Consider the following 10771-nt stretch of genomic DNA (forward strand, 5'->3'; position numbering starts at 1 on the left):
CAACAGAGGGTCCTGCCTTGGGGGGTAATCTTGCCGCACAAAGTCCACGCGGGGATCATCCCTCTAACGAGCCGTAAGTGATCAAAAAATACTTAATAGTAAATATATTCTACCTTAATTTCGAGGAAAATAACCGAAGCGTTTGTCTTGCAGTTCGGATCTTAGCGCTTCTCAACAACGCTCATCTTCAGGGGACCTTCTTCCGGAGATGATGGAGAGCGAAACGCCTCCCCCGGACTCCCCTGCTCAAGAAGCAGGCGACCTTGAAGTGTCATCACGGAGGGCCTCTCTAAATCCGGTGAGGCCAGAAGATAATCCTATAGTCGCCCGAAGTTCCCAGCATCTGGCTCTTGAAGAGGGTGAACAAGGGAGTCCGGCGCCGTCTGGTATGCGGTCGGACGCACTGAGGGATCTGTTGAAGCGAGCGACCATCTCGGAAGAACACCGTATGTTAATGAGTATGGTGATGGAAAGGATTTCGTCCACCGAAAGCGGGTTGCATGAAGCCTTTATGTGTCTACTAACGGGCTTTGAGGTACGTAAAATGATACACCTTTGTAATAGTACCGCACATTTTTAGGTGTGCCCTGTGTAGAAAGTAGCCCCTGAGACTCTGGTTGTCAACGAGAATGGCAGCAAACAGAGGATCGTAGTCCCAGGTAATAACCATACCGCTTTAATGTGCAGGTAGTGGAAGCTCCGGTGGCTAGCCAGAATCATGAGTTTGCCGAACTAAAGCGGCAACTGGATGCGGCGGATGCCGACATCGAGCTTGTTAACAAGAGGCTTGACGAGGCACAAGGTAAGTGATATTTTTTGGTGAATGTCACATAGTAAGAGCAGCGTGATGCCAGTATCTTTAATATTTTGTGACTGCAGATGGAGCTGCCACCATGGAAACCCTTCGAGGGGAACTTGGCCGAGCCAAAGAACAAGCAAGGAGTAGTAATGCGTTTGCTTTGAAGGCGGCCGAAGAGTTGAAAGCCAAGAAGGCCGCGCATTGCGAGAGCAAAGAGAAAATGGCCAAGATGGCTGCAAAGTTAAAAGACACTGCCGACCGTTGCCAGTTCCTTGAAGAAGAAAACCGAGAGAAGGCGACGGACCTCGAAAAGTCCTCGATGGCGACCAAAGACACCCGCTCTACCATGAGAGCGAAGAAGGAGGAGCTGCGTGAAGCCGGTGATATTGTGGCTGGGAAGCCCTTTTTGCTGCAGAGGAAGTTCGGAGATCCGCGGTATGCCCCTCTGGATCGGCTGTGGAGTTCGGCAGACGCATATCTGGATTTGACGGCGAGTGCTGTCGATGCGGCCGAATACTTCCGAGATCAAACAGATCGTGAAGTGGACATGCTATTCTGGTCGCAGTTTAACGTTCCAGAGTGTCCGCTTCCACTAACTGATCATTAGTGCAGTAGTTCCTTGGTGCGGTGTCGCGCATCAATGCGATGAAGAGTTCGGCGTGCATAGAAAGCTCGCGGATGGCCCTTGCCCGTGTCAAAGCATACTGGGTGGAGATGGATGCTAGCACTGTTGCGGCGCAGGGTTCGGCCGTAGGCCGAGTTACTGCCGAGCACTATTTTGAAGAAGTTCTTGAGGGTGCTCGTTTGATAGAGGCCCAGTGCTCGAAGAATATTATGTTTGAGTGACATGTATTCCCATTGTAAAAACAATGTTTTATTAAATTTATCAAGGCTGTGTTTATACTTTTGCCCGAAAGTATTGTGATGCCTCCTGTGCGGCCGTTTATGTATACATGTGTATAACCTGAAAGATTGCAGTCGTCGGCTTCAGCCCCCATGCATATAATGTGGGGGTGTTCGCAGAAGACACGTATTCACACTTAATCCAACGTCTTGGTCCTAATAAGGAGGTGATAGCGCAGCGAACTAGGCAACCGGACTATAATGCTTTAAAACTTTCACTTAGCCATAGGAGTTTGATAGTGGGGCTATAATATAGCCCCTGGTGGCTCCGCACTCACCCGAATTCGGGGTGCGTACATGCCCGGCCGGGAAACGGCCCTTCGTTAAGGCGGAGGAATTCTAAGATTCCGATAGGTCATCGAGTGGTTGACCAGTCTCGCGCTATATTATGACAGTCAGTTTTCAGCTTTCTCTACTAAGGTGCTCGTCCGGATGAACCAGGGCACAATCGCAGTAGTTCTCCTAGTGCTGCCTTAGCCGATAGAGCGGAACGTAAGGCACCAAAACATAGGAGCCGGGCAAACCCAACATTTGACCAAAGACATGATTCGGAGCTGATGCATATAAGGCCAAACTCGCGATGCCGAACACTCCCTAAGGTATTCGGTCTTTATGGTGTAAACCGGGCCTAAACAGTGCCCTTTGTAAGAAGCCCCTATTGTCCAGGTACGTGCATTGTTCTGACGTGGCCACATGCCAATACGTCAGCATCCTTCTCAATTGTACTGAGAATCCGAGGGATGTGTATCAACAAGAGAAAGTAAAAAAGGTTGACGCAGGGTCTTAATCTAAAAAGAATCCTTGGAACGGGTCCCTGCTGCACGTCTGCGCCTGTATCTCTGTTGTGTCGTATCCTGGACGGGTGTAGCACGATGGTCATCTATAAAAGAGAGGAACTTAGGTGAAAAGTTGTCGCGCAAAAAGGTAGGTTTAAAGAAACCATGTAGAGTTCAAGATAAGTAAAAATTGCCACTTGTTTGCGCGCGTTGAGCCCCTTGTATTTGTAGTAGGGGTGTGGCCATCAAACCTGTATGAATTACATATAGATGCGCCGGACTCGTCTAACTGTGTCCGTGGTGTTGACGACCTATCGAATGCTTTAGTTGGTGAGGCCGTTTTAGTGTGCGGCTGCCAAGGCAGCCGCACTCTCTTCGGCACGCAGGGATCGCTCAATATTTCCATTTACTGTAATGATGCCACGTGGACCGAGCATCTTAAGCGTGAGGGAAGCATAATGCGGTATTACATTAAAGCGAGCGAAAGCTTCGCGTCCAAGTAGTGCTTGATAGCCACTTTGGAACGGAGCAATGTGGAAGGTTAAATTTTCGCTACGGAAGTTGTCGGGGAAGCCGAATACAACCTCTAGTTGGAGGGAGCCCATGCAATGAACCCCTGGGCCTGGCGTTACTCCTCTAAAGGTAGTATTGCTGCCGCCGTCCATCAGGACTCGTGTGAAGTGGTATCCGTCAATTATTGGATCTAATACCAAGGCGGCCCATCCTGCGCTCCGGATACTTGCTGAGTAGTCCTGATGTCGAAGGTGATTGGTTGAGACGGCCAGTGGCAGAACTCCACGGTGATAGGCCCTTGGGCATGTTTATCTGGGAGTGCCGCTTTGCTTCTCCCCTTTATCACATGTAACACGTTTACTGTTTTGACTTCTGGTGGAAGTTTCTTCTGTTCCCCAGTGTTTTGCGTACGAGGCTCATCCTCGTCTTCGCTTGGTGTATCCTGCCCCTTATGTTCGGTGTTGAGCTTGCCGGACTGCTTGAAGACCCAACATTCTCTGTGGGTATGATTTGCAGGTTTATCGGGGGTGCTATGGATCTGACATATTTGGTCCGGAATTTTGTTTAAGCTGGACAGTTTATCTCTGGCGCTGAGGGAGTCCTGGATTAGGGGGTCTCCGGACAGCCGGACTATATCCATTGGCCGGACTGCTAGACTATGAAGATACAAGATTGAAGACTTCGTCTCGTGTCCGGATGGGACTCTACTTGGCGTGGAAGGCAAGCTAGGCAATACGGATATGTGTATCTCCTCCTTTGTAACCGACCTTGTGTAACCCTAGCCCCTCCGGTGTCTATATAAACCAGAGGGTTTTAGTCCGTAGGACAACATACAATCATACCATAGGCTAGCTTCTAGGGTTTAGCCTCTCTGATCTCGTGGTAGATCTACTCTTGTACTACCCATATCATCAATATTAATCAAGCAGGACGTAGGGTTTTACCTCCATCAAGAGGGCCCGAGCCTGGGTAAAACATTGTGTTCCCTGCCTCCTATTACCATCCACCTTAGACGCACAGTTCGGGACCCCCTACCCGAGATCCGCCGGTTTTGACACCGACATTGGTGCTTTCATTGAGAGTTCCTCTGTGTCGTCGCCGTTAGGCTTGATGGCTCCTACTATCATCGATAGCTATGTAGTCCAGGGTGAGACTTTTCTCCCCAGACAGATCTTTGTGTTCGGCGGCTTTGCACTGCGGGCCAATTCGCTTCGCCATCTCGAGCAGATTGAAAGTTACGCCCCTGGCCACCAGGTCAGGTTTGGAAGCTTAAACTACACGGCCGATATCCGCGGAGACTTGATCTTCAACGGATTCGAGCCTCTGCCTTGTGCGTCATGCGGTCACGATGAGTACGATTTAGTTCTACCATCAGACAGTTTTAAGGCGATCGCACCAACAGCCGCTCCGACCCTCAATTTGGAGCTAGTTGTGCCTTCCGTGGACGGGTGGATGGACCACACCACGGAGGCCTTACCCTCAGCGGCGATCGAGCTGAACATCGACCTTACCTTGCACGAGAGCCGTGTTGTAAAACTGCCGGATCGCTCTCCGGCCACGGACTCTGAACCGCCTGCGCCCGTTCCTATCGAATCTGGCTGGACGCCGATCATGGAGCTTACCTTCGCGGATATCTTTCAGCACTCGCCCTTCGGCGACATACTGAACTCATTAAGGTCTGTCTCCTTGTCTGGCAGGACTGGGATGCGGACGACGAAGAAATTCACGGCCCACCCACCACCCACTTAGTAGCCACTATCGATGATTTAACCGACATGCTCGACTTCGACTCCGAAGATATCGACGGTATGGACGACGATGCCAGAGAAGAAGAGGAACCACTGCCCACAGGGCACTGGACAGCCACCTCATCATACGATATATACATGGTGGATACACCCAAAGAAGGCAATGGCAACGAGACAGCGGAGGATGACCCCTCCAAGAAGGAACCCAAGCGCCAACGTCAGCGGCGCCACTCTAAGTCCTGCGAAAGAAAAAGTGGTGATACCGGCACTGGAGGTAATAACACTCTGGATAGTGCCGAAGACAACAACAACCCCCTCGAGCAAGAGCAGGAGGATGGAGGAGCCAGCCCTCCTGAGAGAGCGGCAGACGGAGAGGCGGAGGATGATAATTACATGCCCCCTCCGAAGACGAGGCAAGCCTCGGCGATGACGAATTCGCCGTGCCAGAGGATCCCGTCGAACAAGAGCGCTTCAAGCGTCGGCTTATGGCCACGGCAAATAGCCTGAAGAAAAAGCAGCAACAGCTTCAAGCTGATCAAGATCTGCTAGCTGACAGATGGGCTGAAGTCCTCGGGGCCGAGGAATATAAACTCGAGCGCCCCTCCAAGAGTTACCCAAAATGCAGGTTGCTACCTCGACTGGAGGAAGAAGCGTATGACGCAGCTGACCGGCCACCTCGTGGCCGTGATAGAGAGGCATTCCAGCCAAAAGCTCAGCCTGCACCCCGACGCCATTCAAATAAAAAAGCATGGGGAAACACGCCAGACCTGCGAGATGTATTGGAGGACAAAGCAAAACACGCAAGATCGATATACGGATCACGAGGGCGTGCCACTATGCGAGATGATACACGTCACACCGGATACAGTAAAAGTAAATCCGGCCGGGCCGAACACAGCGGGCAAGACCCATTCGAGCTGCGTCGCGATATAGCCCAATACAGAGGCACCGCACACCCCTAATGCTTTATAGATGAAGTAATGGATCATCAAATCCCATAAGGTTTCAAACCTATAAATATTGAATCATATGACAACACAACAGATCCTGCGGTATGGATCGAGGATTTCCTCGTCCACATCCACATGGCCCGCAGTGATGACTTACACGCCATCAAATACCTCCCACTAAAGCTCAATGGACCAGCGCAACATTGGCTTAACAACTTGCCAGCAGAGTCCATTAGCTGCTGGGAAGATCTGGAAGCCGCATTCCTCAACAACTTTCAGGGTACTTATGTGCGACCACCAGATGCCAATGACTTGAGCCACATAATTCAGCAGCCAGAAGAATCAGCCAGGCAATTCTGGACTCGGTTCCTAACAAAGAAAAACCAAATCGTCGACTGTCCGGATGCAGAGGCTCTAGCAGCCTTCAAACACAACATCCGTGACGAGTGGCTAGCCCGGCACCTTGGTCAGGAAAAGCCGAAATCTATGGCAGCCCTCACGACACTCATGACCCGTTTTGTGTGGGAGAAGACAACTGGCTGGCTCGCAGTAACAATATGTCAAAGAACCATGGTACTTCGGATACCAAGGACGGCAATAGCAGGTCATGTCGCAACAAACATAAGCGCCGCATTAACAGCGATAATACTGAGGATACGACAGTCAATGCCGGATTCAAAGGCTCTAAACCCGGTCAGCGGAAAAAGCCATTCAAGCAAAGTACGTCGGGCCCATCTAGTTTGGACCGTATACTCGATCACTCGTGTCAAATACACGGCACCCCAGATAAGCCAGCCAATCACACCAACAGGGATTGTTGGGTGTTCAAGTAGGCCGGCAAGTTAATTGCCGAAAACAAGGATAAGGGGCCACATAGCAATGACGAGGAGGAGCCTAGGCAGCCACACAGCGGAGGACAGAAGAGGTTTTCCCCACAAGTGCGGACGGTGAACATGATATACGCAACCCACATCCCCAAGAGGGAGCGGAAGCGTGCGGTCAGGGACGTATATGCGTTGGAGCCAGTCGCCCCAAAGTTCAACCCATGGTCCTCCTATCCGATCACTTTCGATCGCAGGGACCACCCCACTAGTATCCGTCATGGCGGATTCGCCGCACTGGTGCTAGACCCAATCATTGACGGATTTCACCTCACTCGAGTCCTTATGGATGGTGGCAGCAGCCTGAACCTGCTTTATCAGGACACAATGCGCAAAATGGCTATAGACCCCTCAAGGATCAAACCCACAAAAATGACCTTTAAAGGCTTTATTCCAGGCGTTGAGGCCCATTGCACAGGCTCAATTACACTGCAAGTGGTCTTCGGATCCCCAGATAACTTCCGAAGCGAAGAGTTAATCTTAGATATAGTTCCGTTCCGCAGTGGTTATCATGCACTGCTCGGGCGAACCACATTTGTGAGATTCAATGCGATACCGCATTATGCATACCTCAAGCTCAAGATGCCAGGACCTCGTGGGGTTATTACAGTCAGTGGAAACACAGAGCGCTCTCTCCGAATGGAGGAGCAAACTGCGGCCCTTGCAGCAGAAGCGCAAAACAGCCTCTCAAGGCAATCCACCAGTTCGGCGTTTCAAGACCTGGACACCTTCAAGCGCGCTTGGAGCAATCAGCAACTAGACCGCCTGGCGCGATCTGAGCTCGCGTAGCAATGCGGCCCCACCCCAATCCGAGCTAAACAGTGAAACTCGTGCCACGCGTACATAATTACGCATTAAAAATATCATGGGCATAGGTGGGGAGGGGGGCACAACCGCGGCATGCCCCAAGACGCGGCTTAAACCGCACTAGGGGCTTCCCGCTTTGTTATTTTTCTCTTTTATAGGACCTTAATCTCCGGAAACCCTGTCCGGCAGCACTATTGCCGAACACATGATGCAGCAACCAAGGAGGCAGAAAGCTATGTCACACCACGGAATTCCCAGGTGGATTACAATAACGAGCGAAATATTTGATTTAATACTATTCCTCAGCTTGCCCTTGGAAGGAATATAGTCCTACTCTTTGCTTATCGCACTATTTGTATCATTCTGCTCTAATGCACCTTTTTGAATAAACAATGCATAACATTACGACTATTATTGCATTTTTGTTATATATATATATATATATATATATGTTCATTAATGATGCCTTGCAACCGTACACTTTGGTATGGCCAATACACCAGGGGCTTACGTACCCCACAATATGGTGTGAAAAGTCCGAACACTTTCACAAGTGCGGCACCCCGAACTTATAGCATTATATGCATCAGCTCCAAATCATGTCTTTGGTCAAATGTTGGGTTTGCCTGGCTCCTATGTTTTGGTACCTTGCGTTCCGCTCTATCGACTAAGGTAGCGCTAGGAGAACTACTACGATTGTGCCCCGGTTCTGCTGGGCTGAGCACCTTAGTAAAGAAAGCTAAAACTGACTATCATGATAAGGCGAGAGACTGGTCGCTATTCCGCGAGGTTTCGAGTCCCTAAAGACTTATGCCGCTTAGAGCGAGGAGCCGGCCCTGTCCGGCTTAAAGGCGTGTATTGCGCCCCAAATTCGGCCTTCCGAATACCAGGGGCTTCACCGAAATTTAAATTTATAGAATTCTATGGCTAAGTGAGAGTGATAAAGCATTATTAGTCCGGTTGCCTTGTTCGTTGTGCTGAGTGCCTCCCTCGAAGGACCCAAAAATGGGAACAAGAGTGCTCAGGTTTATCCCGAACACCCCAGCACTCGTGGCACGGGGGAAGAAGCCGAGGACTAGCCATCTCTCAGATTGATAAAAAGCCAAACAGAAGGTAATATTTTAAATTCAAATAAGCATTGCATAGCGCATATGAACCAGTTTTCATAAATACAGGATCACACGAGCAAGTTTCACTCAAATATTACATCTTTCGTGCACTCGTCCGCTATGAGATGGGCTCCCTGCAGAACACCCTCATAGTACATCTCGGGGTGGCGATGCTCCTTGCCCTCCGACGGCCCTTCCTTGATCAGCTTCATGGCGTCTAGCTTGACCCATTGCAACTTCACACGGGCGAAAGCCCGACGTGCACCTTCAATACAGACGGATCGCTTGACGACCTCCAGCCGCGGGCAGGCATCCACAAGCCACCTCACCAGGCCGAAGTAGCTGTTCGGAAAGGCGTCGCCAGGCCACAGCCAGACTATAAAGCCCTTCATGGCCTATTCGGCCGCCTTGTGCAGTTCGACCAGCTGCTTTAGCTGGTCGCTCACAGACACTGGGTGTTCGGTCCCAGTATACTGGGCCCAGAACAACTTCTCCGTTGAGCTTCCATCCTCGGCCCAGTAAAACTTCGAGGCATCCGACACGCTGCGGTGCAAATCTGCGAATGCTCCTGGAGAGCTCCGAATTTGGGTAAGTAATCGGTAATTTACTTTTACATGCTTGCTTTGCATATAGAATGCCTTACCCGCCGCTATCTTCTTCATTGCGTCGATCTCCTGGAGGGCCTTCCGGGCTTCGGCCTTGGCACTCTTTGCGCTCTCGAGGGCCGCGGCAATCTCAGACTCCCGCCTCTTCGAGTCAAGCTCCAACGCCTCGTTCTTCGTCACGAGAGCCTGGAGCTCTTGCTGCACCTCGCCCACCCGAGCCTCTTGCTTTTCTCGCTCGGTGTGCTCCTTGGCCGCTTTATCTTCGGCCTCGGACAGCGCTTGCTTTAGGGTTGCCACTTCGGTCGTGGCCCCTGGCAAATTCATGATGATCCTGTCATTTTGCAATCGCATTCTTTTTATACATATCCATAGACTAGGTACTACTTACCTTTGTTCTCCTCGAGCTGCCTCTAGGCAAGGCCAAGCTCGTTCTGGGACCCTTTCAGGTCCTCCTTCAGTACGGCGACCTCCGCAGTTAGTGCGGCTGAAGCCAGCGGCAAAGCCTGCATATGCATATTGACACACTTATATTAGACTCCTGCAATATTGCTTGATCCACTGTTCGGCTTTTCTTTGTGAACACTGAACAGAGCATCAGGGGCTACTGTCTATGCGGTAATATTTTTCCTATATTGTAAACACTTACCCCAAAGCCTGTTAGAAGGCTGGCACAGGCTTCAGTCAATCCGCTCTTGGCGGACTGAACCCTCTGGATCACCGCACTCATAATAGTGCGGTGCTCCTCGTCGATGGAAGCGCTGCGAAGCGCTTCCAGCAGATTGTCCGGCGCCTCTGGATGGACAGAGGTCACTGGTATAGGCATCTTGCCCCTTTTAGAAGGAGGCTGCCTGCCCGAGTCCGGAACCACTGGAGGTTCCGGCGTGGTGTTCGGCTGATAGCCGAGCTCGGAGCCCTCAGGGGCCTTGTCCCCTCTGCTCCCGGAATCCGGAAGGCCGCCTTTAGGCACCTCCGGGACTGTCCCCCCTCGACTCGGTGCCTCTTGAGACAATACCTCAGCGTCGTCCGCAGGGTGAGGGGAGGTGGCGGTCGGAACTGGATCGCTATCCATATCCGACGAGCCTAGGGAGCCGTCCGATGATACATCGATACGAGCCCGTGGTGGCCTGCATAATCATATTCGGCGTTAGGTGAAGCAGTGTGACAAAGGAATGCTATGAGTTACTCTGGTATCCGAATACTTACGACTTCCCTGGGGGCTTGGCCCTGGGCTGGCACTCGTCTTCGCTGTCGGCGGTGGTGGTAGAGCTGTCCGGAAGGAGAGTCCTTCCCTTCTTGGACCCTTCGGCCTCCCCAGTTGGGGTGGCCTTCCTTTTCTTGTCTCCCCCGTCTGGAGGGGGGCATCATCTTCTACCTCCTCGTCTTTGGGGGAGGATTGCGCTAGAGTCCTCGGACGGTGAGTCCGATGACACCTGGCGTCGGGAACTCTTTCGGGTTCCCTTGGCCTTCTTGGTCTTCTCCGGCACCGTATAAGGAGTCAGAGTCAGCATCTTCGCCAAAAGAGCGTCTGATGGGTCTTCGGGCAAAGGAGCCGGACAGTCGATCTGTCCGGCCATCTCCTGCCAGTCCTTTCAAAGGTATGGGAGTTTAGATCCCGCATGGAGTCAAACTATGAAAAACAGGTATCCTGTAAGAGGTAAAGAAGCTTACCGCGGTGGCTTG

This window comes from Triticum aestivum, chromosome 3A (assembly GCF_018294505.1).
Source record: "Triticum aestivum cultivar Chinese Spring chromosome 3A, IWGSC CS RefSeq v2.1, whole genome shotgun sequence".
NCBI classification, from domain to species: Eukaryota; Viridiplantae; Streptophyta; class Magnoliopsida; order Poales; family Poaceae; genus Triticum; species Triticum aestivum.